This window comes from Orycteropus afer, unplaced genomic scaffold, assembly GCF_000298275.1.
Source record: "Orycteropus afer afer isolate SDZICR_OR568_19922 unplaced genomic scaffold, OryAfe1.0 scaffold00016, whole genome shotgun sequence".
Taxonomy (NCBI): domain Eukaryota; kingdom Metazoa; phylum Chordata; class Mammalia; order Tubulidentata; family Orycteropodidae; genus Orycteropus; species Orycteropus afer.
Window position 1 is genome coordinate 5,755,368 of NW_006921603.1, and position 8,961 is coordinate 5,764,328.

Here is an 8,961-nt window from a genome sequence, read left to right on the forward strand (position 1 = left end):
GGTGCAATATGTCTTTTTATTTCTTGACTGCTGCTTCCACTGATTATGGATCCAAATACAATGACATCCTTGACAACTTCAATATTTTCTGTTTATTATGATGTTTATTAGTTCATTTATGAAGATTTTTGCTTTCTTTATGCTCAAGTGTAATAGAACCACTACTAGTGAAGGCTACAGTCTTTGACCTTCATCAGTAAGAGCTTCAAGTCTTCTTTGCTTTCAGCAAGCAAGGCTGTGTCACTGCACATCTCAGGTTATTAATGAGTCTTCCTCCAATCCTGATGCCATGTTCTTCTTCATACAGTCCAGCTTCTTAGATAATTTCCTCAGCATACAGAGTGAATGAGTCCAATGAAAGGATACAACTTTTATGCACATCCTGGATCTCAAGTTGTTCAGAATTCCCTTGTTGTTTGAATGACTGCCTTTTTGTCTATATACAGGTTCCACATGAGCATAGTTAAGGGTTCTGGAATTCCCATTTTTAACAATGTTCTACATAATTTGTTATGATCTGCATAGTCAGTACATTTGTACAGTCAATAAAACACAGGCAAACCACCTTCAAGGAGCTCTGGTGGTGCAGTAGTTAAGGCACTTGGCTGCTAATCAAAAGGTCAGGACTCAAACCCACCAACCACTCCAGAGGAGAAATATGAGGCAGTCTGCTTTCATAAGGATTTATAGTCTTAGAAACCCTATAGGGCAGTTCTACTCTGTCGTTTAAGGTTGCTATTAAGTCAGAATCGACTCGATGACAGTGAGTTTTTGGGTTTAAATATGTTTCTGGTGTTCTCTGCTTTCAGCCAAGATTCATCTAACATCAGCAATGATAACCCTCATTTCTTGTCCTCTTCTGAACTGGGCTTGAATTTCTTGAAGTTCCCAGTCAATGGACTGCTGAAACCATTTCAAATTATCTTCAGCAAAACTTTACTTACTTGTGATATTAATGACATTGTTTGGTATTTTCCAAACTGATCTGTTGGATAACCTTTGTAATGGGCACACATATGGATCTCTTCCGGTCAGGTGGCCAGGTAGCTGTTTTCCAAATTTCTTGTCATAGACAAGTAAGCACATCCAGCATTGCATCCATTTGTTGAACTATCTAAATTGGTATTCTGTTAATTCCTGGAGCCTTGTGTTTTTACCAATGATTTAAGTGTAGCTTATCCTTCTTCCTTTGATACCATCAATTCTAGATCATATGCTACTTCCTGAAATAGTTGAATGTCAATTCTTTTTGGTACAGTTACTCTTTGTATTCCTTCCACCTTCTTTTGATGCTTCCTGCATAATTCAATATCTTGTCCATCTCTCTCCCTCTCTCTTTCATTGCCATTAAGTTGGATCCAACTCATAGCAACTGCTCTTTGGGTTTCCAAGGCAGCAGCGTTACGGAAGTAGATTGCCCAATCTTCCTTCCGAGGAGTGGCTGATGGGTTTGAACCACCAGCCTTCTGGTTAGCAGTCAATGCCTTAGGCACTATACCACAAGAACTCCTATCTTGTCCATAGAATTCTGCAATATTTCAACTCAAGGCTTGAAATTTCTCTTCAGTTCTTTCAGCCTGAGAAATGCCAAGTGTGTTGTTCCCTTTTGGTTTTCTAACTCTAGGTCTCTGCACATTTCATTATAAAACTTAACTTTGTCTTCTTGTGCCACCCTTTGAAATTGTTTTTCAGCTCTTTTACGGCATCATTTCTTCTACTCGCTTTAGCTACTCTATGTTCAAGAGCGAGTTTCAGGTCTTTCGACATCATTTTGGTCTTTTCTTTCTTTCCTGTCTTTTTAATGACCTTTTTCTTTGGTCATGTATGATGTCCTTGATGTCATCCCACAACTCATTTGGTCTTCAGTCATTATTATTCAGTGCATCAAATGTATTCTTCAGGTGGTCTGTAAATTCAGGTGGGATAGATTCCAAATCATACTTTGGCTCTTATGGACTTGTTTTAATTTTCATCAGCTTCAACCTGAACTTGCATAGTAGGCAATTGATGGTCTGACGTTCCATAATCAGCTCCTGGCCTTGCTCTTACTGATGATACTGAGCTTCTCTATCATCTCTTTCCACAGATGTAGTCAATTTGACTCCTGTGTATTCAATTTGGCAATATCCATGTGTATGTTGTTTTGTGTTGTTAGGTGCCATTGAGTCAGCTCTGACTCATAGAGACCCTATGTTCAACAGAAGGAAACACTGCCTGGTTCTGCACTAGCCTCACAATCCTTGCTATACTTGAGCCCATCACTGCAGCCACTGTGTCAATCCATCTTGTTGAGGGTCTTCCCCTTTTTTGTTGACCTTCCACTTTACCAAGCATAATAGCCTTCTCCAGGGAATGGTCCCTTCTGACAACATGACCAAAGTAGGTGAGACAAAGTCTGGCCACTCTTGCTTCCAAGGAACATTCCAGCTGTATTTCTTCCAGGACAGATACGTTCTTCTGGTAATCCATGGTATTTTCAGTATTCTTCGCAAATACCACAATTAAAAGGCATCTATGTGTATAGTTGCCATTTTTGTTGTTTAAAAAGGCATTTGCAATAATAAGTCATCGATCTTAAAAAATTCAATCATGAAATCTCTGACATCATTTTTATCACCGAGATCATATTTTCAACTACCAACCCTTCTTTGTTTTCAAATTTCCCATTTCAGTTACCAGTAATTATCAATGCATCTTGACTATATGTTTGATCAATTTCAGACTATAGAAGTTGGTAAAATTCTTCAATTTCTACATCTTTGGCATTAATGGTTGGTGTGTAAATTTGAATAATAGTCATATTGACTGGTTTTTCTTGTAGGCATACAAATATTATCCTATCACTGACAATGTTGTATTTCAGGATAAATATCAAAATGTTTTTTTTTTAATGATGAATGTGACATCATCATTCCTTCAATTTGTCATTTCCTATTTAGTAGATCATATGATAGCCTGGTTCAAAATGGCCAGTACCAGTCCATTTTAGCTCACTTATGCCTAAGACATTGATCTTTATGCATTCCACATGTGGTGTAGTAAATTACCTGGTATGGCTTTTCTAGCCATAAGTCTTTGTAAACTCTGTGGTGGAATTTGCTGTGAGCAACTGAGGAGCTCCTGATTATAAAAGTTATCCACCTGGGGTATTTCTGTTGGACCAACACAAAGCAGTATTCTGGGAGGTTCCTGCTCTCTCTCTCTCAGGTGCTTAGAATTCTGATGTTATGATTGGTTGGTTTGGCCACTCTGCCGGGCTCAAAAGGAGGCCTCCTAGAGGCAGAGGTCTCTCTGACTGCTGGTTAAGGAAGATGAGCTGCTGAAAGAGACACACGCTGCTGGGAAAGAGATGCAAGAGACACGCATTGCTGAGTGAGACACCGAGGGACACTCACTGTTGGGAGAGAGACTGTGGGCTGGGAGAGAGACTGAGCGTTTTTCCTGAACTTGAATTGTAGCCTGGTGCTTCCCTAATAAACCCCATAATCTGTGAGTACTGTGTGGCCACTGAAGTGAATTACTGAACCCAGGAGAGAGGTGGTGAGTGCTCTGGGAGGAACGGTTGGTGAAAGGGCTAGAGGGAGGCAGCATGTCTGGCCTTGTAGGAATAGGCCTTAGATTACTGATTGTGACTCTGTCTTCCTCTTGTGGGGTTAGAGGAGGTAAGGAGATGTGGCCTCCTTGCCCTTTTGGCAACATATAACCCAGATATCCCACTCTTCGGTATAGAACCAAAAGACCTGAAGGTAGTGACTGAAACATACATAAGTACACCAGTGTTCATTACAATAATATTCACAATAGTGAAAAGGTGGAAACAACTGAGTGTCCATCAACTGATGGATAAAAAATATGTGGTATACACATAAAATGGAATATTATTCAGCCATAAAGAGAAATGAAGGCATGCCACAACAAAGATGAACTTAGAAAATATTATGCTGAGTGAAATAAATCAGACACAAAAGGGCAAATACTGTATTTGAAATAAGCAAAATATATAGCAACTGTAAGTAATTAATATATACCAGGGACAGGAGAGAGAGGCAAAGTGTGTGTGTACGGGTGGGGGTAGTTATTTAGAAAGCACTGCATGTATGTTAATAGTGGTAGGATAATTTGGAGAAAGACAGCAAGAAAAAGAAAAATTGAAGAACGTAATCAATGCCACTGAAGGATACATGTAGAAATTGATGAAATGTTTTATATTTTGTTGTATATATATCACTATAATAAAGACAGAGAAAAGGGGAAGTGTCAAAAGACATACCAACAAGATGAGACACGTTCATTTTGTGTGGGTGTGTCTCTCTCTCTGTGTATGTGTATGTATAGCAGCCACAAAGGCAAAGAAAAATCACCACTAAGAACTTGGTAATTTGAGGCTCTTCAATGCAGGGAACAAAAGCCTTACATATACCAATTTTCACCGGGGGAAAAAAAAAATTCCTGGTATGTAAGAAAGAAACAATCCCAGTCCACTATAATGTTCTGCAAAGTCATAATATCGGACCTTAGAATCATCTCCAAAGTGCTTTAAAAGTAAGCATGCCTAGACTCTCTTTATGATTCAATAGGTCTAGGATGGGGTCCAAGCATCTTATTCTAAAAAACCTCTGAAATTCATTGTTAGCACATGCCTGCCAAAGTATCTCTAGCCTTTGGAGAGCTGGGTGCTGAAGGTTATGGTGATCTAAGGCATCACTTACTTGTCACTACTTCAATGTACCTGTCTTTACAACTTTGACTTCTCAGCATCTACTAGGACTGGTAGAACTAGTAGAACATCTACTAGTACCTAGCACTGGATAGACTCCATAATATTTCCTGAATGAATGGAATGAAAATGGAAATGAAGAAGGAATTTGGGGGAGTCTGGATAAAAACTACCTACGCCAATCACTTTGTAACCAAGATTAGTGTTGGATTGCAAGCAAGGTGAATCCTATAACCACTTCTTTTCTGAATTATGTTAAAACAAGGAGCTGCCAAGGACTCTTCTCTACTGTATTTCAGCTTTCATGACTGAGACATGTAGTCACCCAACCTACCTTTAATTGCTCTGTCACAGAACTCTTCTGTGCCCTTGACATCTAGTACTAAGCGTTTGTTTTATTTCTTGGTTTGACTCTCAATTACTGACATTTTCAATTTGATATATTTCTAGTTCCAATAGTGGACTTTTGGTTCATGTTTACAGAATGGAAATCCAGGTCAAAGCATATATCCTCGTGAGCCAAATGGTCATTTAACCCAATGTGTATTTATATCACATTCAGCTGGGGGAGGGAAGAAGAGATTTTCTTTATACAGCTTTGGGAAATATAATCCCAATTTTATTTTTTATGAAAGTGATGAGAAAGGATATAAAGGTGGATCCTTATCACAAATAGAGAAGCTCATAAGGTTCAAATCCTGATCAGAAATAAGATTCCATCTATTTTCTAATATTGCTAAGGTAATTTTTCTTACAAGTGTACGAAGCTACTAATCAGGGCTCTTCAAAGTCTCCATAGTGCCATCTTAACTTAAAAATAAAATAAAATTTCTCTTCTCTGGCTGGTATAGAAGGGCTCTGCCTCTGGCTCTAAACTACCTTCTGATGATCTAGCTTGGCAGGTCCCAATAATGAGCTATCAAAGCTCATGCTTTACCCCAAGAGAAATGGATCAGAATCTCTGAAGAGCAGGGACCCAGGGCAGCCAGTTTTGAGAACCAAGGTGATCTATCTCATTGTGATTCAGAACTCGATGTCTCTGCCCATACTGTGCCCTTTACTACAGTACTTACTGCTTCCTTCCCCCAATGTCCAAGTCATTTGGTACCTCATTCATCTTCTGGAGAGGCAAACAGCCCAGACTGCCAGGTTATCTTGGATCCTAGCTCTGCCACTTGGTACTGTGTAACAGCAACTTTGCCATGCTTTAGACTTCTCATGAGCAAAATAGGAAGTTGTTGCAAGGATTAAATGAATTAATTTCACAAAGTTCTTAGAGATTGCCTGGCACAAAATAAGTGCTCAATATGTTTTAGCTCATTAACTCCCTCCTTCAAGGCCCATCTCAAACACTCTGATGGCTCTCTCTTCTTTGAATGTCTTCTAAACTATTTAGTATTTCTTTCTTTCTTTTTAATAGCTTTTCATTCTAAAATAGATTATGATTCACAAGAAGTTGCAAAAATACTACATAAAGTTTCTATATATGCAATCCTGCCCCAGTCCTAGATGCATCCATCTCTCCAAGGAGCTCTGGTTCCTTTATTGGAGAATGGTATTAGAAACCAAGACATGGACACTGGGTATGCTTACTGTGCTAGTGGATCCAGAACCCTTTTTTTATTTCATTATTGCCCATCTCTGACTTAGGCACATGCTAACTGGGGATGTCCTTCTCTTAGACTGTATAATAAAATAGAAACACCCTCCCCTAAAAGAAGTTCACATAGATTAAGAAGATGATCTTTCAAATGTTCTGGGAAACAGATCTTTCAATCAAATTGTGAAATGTTAGAAAAAAAAATCCTAAGAAGTTGATGAATAGGCAACATGGCCATGTCAATCAAAATGGGAAAAGAGGAAGAAGCGCCAAAATGCTTATACCGGAAATGAAGACTATACAAACAGCATATTCCCACTGAGGACGTGCTTCGATGCTTAGATAGGAGATAACATTTACTATGATGATACTAAGGAGCTCTGGTAGCATAATGCCTAAGGCGTTTGACTGCTATCCAGAAGGCTGGCGGTTCAAACCCACCAGCTACTCCTCGGAAGGAAGATGGGGCAATCTACTTCCGAAGTGATACTGCCTCGGAAACCCAAGGAGGGGTCGCTATGAGTCAGGTCTGACTCGACAGCACATAACAAATAATAACAAAATGATGATACTACAGAACTTAAAACAGGATAAAAATGTTTTCACTTAGTAATACTGAAAGGAAAAGGCACATAGGTATTGCTTATCACACAGTTTCCTGAAAAACCAAACAACATGTATCCATAAGCAAACCCCACACACTGGAAGTAGGTTCTACTATAAAGAAAAGTGGATCAAAGTCAAAATGATGAAAATGGAATAAGAGTTTCTTGCAGATAATTGCTTAAGTATTACTCCAAACCAAGGCATAACATGCAAGTTTTTGTTTATCCTTTGTTTTCAGTGTCTGCAACATTATATTTAACTAACTGAAAATGACACACCTATAAAGATGTCTTTTCCAACAATCACTAAGATCCTGAAGATGGCACAGGACATGGTGATGTCTCATTCTTTTATACTAATGTGCAACTCGGTAGCCCCTAACAACAAAGACTTCGTTGGGGTCCCTCAGTGCAGCAAACAGTTAACGTGCTCAGTTGTTAACCAAAAGGTTAGAGGTTTCAGTCTACCCAGAGGTACCTCAGAAGAAAGACCTGGCAATCTACTTTCAAAAACTCAGCCATTGAAATCCCTATGGAGCAGTTGTTCTACTCTGACACATGAGTTTGCCGTGAGCCAGAATCGATTGGACAGCAAAGCACTTTACTGCTAACCAGAAGGCTGGTGGTTCAAACCCACCAGCCACTCCTTGGAAGGAAGGTTGGGCAATCTACTTCCGTAGTGATACAGCCTCGGAAACCCAAGGAGGGGTTGCTATGGGTCGAGGCCAACTTAATGACAGTGAGTTTGTTTGTTTTTTTTTGTTTGTTTGTTTTTAGTTTTTGGATACTTGCAAAGATTTCTTTAGGTTTAAATGAATCAACTAGGGCATTACACTGTATTTAATATGAATCACTATCACCATCAAGTACAAAAACAACCCTCCACCTTGCTTCTTCCTGACTCATGTCTTCCTTTTACATCATTCAATCAGAAGGCAAAGGCAGATCTTTATTGGGGTGATGAAACCCCCAAGTGCTATTTTGGCAGATAGAAAGAAAAGCTTTTGGAGGGACTTAAGGCTACAGGAATATTTTGTAGAAACAGATCCAGGAACATCCTTTTGATGGGAACCATGATAGCACCAATGATCCACATTAGAAAGTTCTTTTGGTTTGCAAACAGCCCATTTATCCCTGCCTGATGCCAGAGAGCACACTGGCCTGAAGTACACAAAAGCTACCAACCATGCTTTGTGCCAGACTTTCCAACTTCGGAAATTTTTTTCCTCTTAAGGGGAAAAAAAAAAAGCCACTGAGGCACGATGCTGGATAAACCCTAAACTCAAAGAACCAAGCCATTTCTATTTCAACCTTTATCTACGGCATTTCCCCTTCATCAACTTAAAGGGTGTTCCTGTACATTAAAATCACAGAAAAAATGAGATGTCACTCTAATATTAAGCTGCTTTATGTTTCAAAATGACAAAATGTCTCTGCTGCCACCATTCAGAGCAGTTACCTTACTCTTCTTTTGTGGAACTCTTCCTCCACCCACCCAACTCAGTACAATATGTGTTTACCAGCAAGCACAAGAAAATCAGTCTCATCACTTTAGTCACAAGATGTTCTCCTTTTGCCTGCTACGTTTTCTTTCCTCCCTCAACTCCACTTGTCTCTACCCCCTCTGCTTCCTCCTTCTCCCTCGCTGGATCATTTACTTGCCCTCTTGGCCCAAGAGCTCCATGAGACCCATGCTGGCACTGAGCCAGGGTTCCCGAGGAGAATGTTTTCAGGGTCAGATGAAGACAAGCATGCCTTTGAGGGAAAGGCTTCCAAGGAGCAAAGCAAGAAACAGAAAGTGGACCGCAGGGACCGCGTGGACTGCCTGACAGAAGTTCCTTCTTGTATTGCCTGCCTGCCTGCCTGCTTACCAAAGCTAAGTTCTACTCATGGATCCGAAACTACTAGGAGGCAGCTCAAGCTGGAAAGAACACAGGCACTGGAGACAAACAAAACACGCCCTGTCTTGCCACTTCCTGGCTCTGATTAGTAGTTACTGATCCTCCCGGTCATTGCCTCCTCAATTCTGACAGGAAAAA

The 8,961-nt window shown here is 39.9% G+C and overlaps 1 protein-coding gene across 1 annotated transcript in view; it reads right to left on the reverse strand.

Annotated features, from left to right (window-relative positions):
• The window catches only part of CCDC6 (coiled-coil domain containing 6), a 169,134-nt gene that overhangs the window by 16,025 nt on the left and 144,148 nt on the right, over positions 1 to 8,961 (reverse strand). The window lies entirely within an intron of this gene.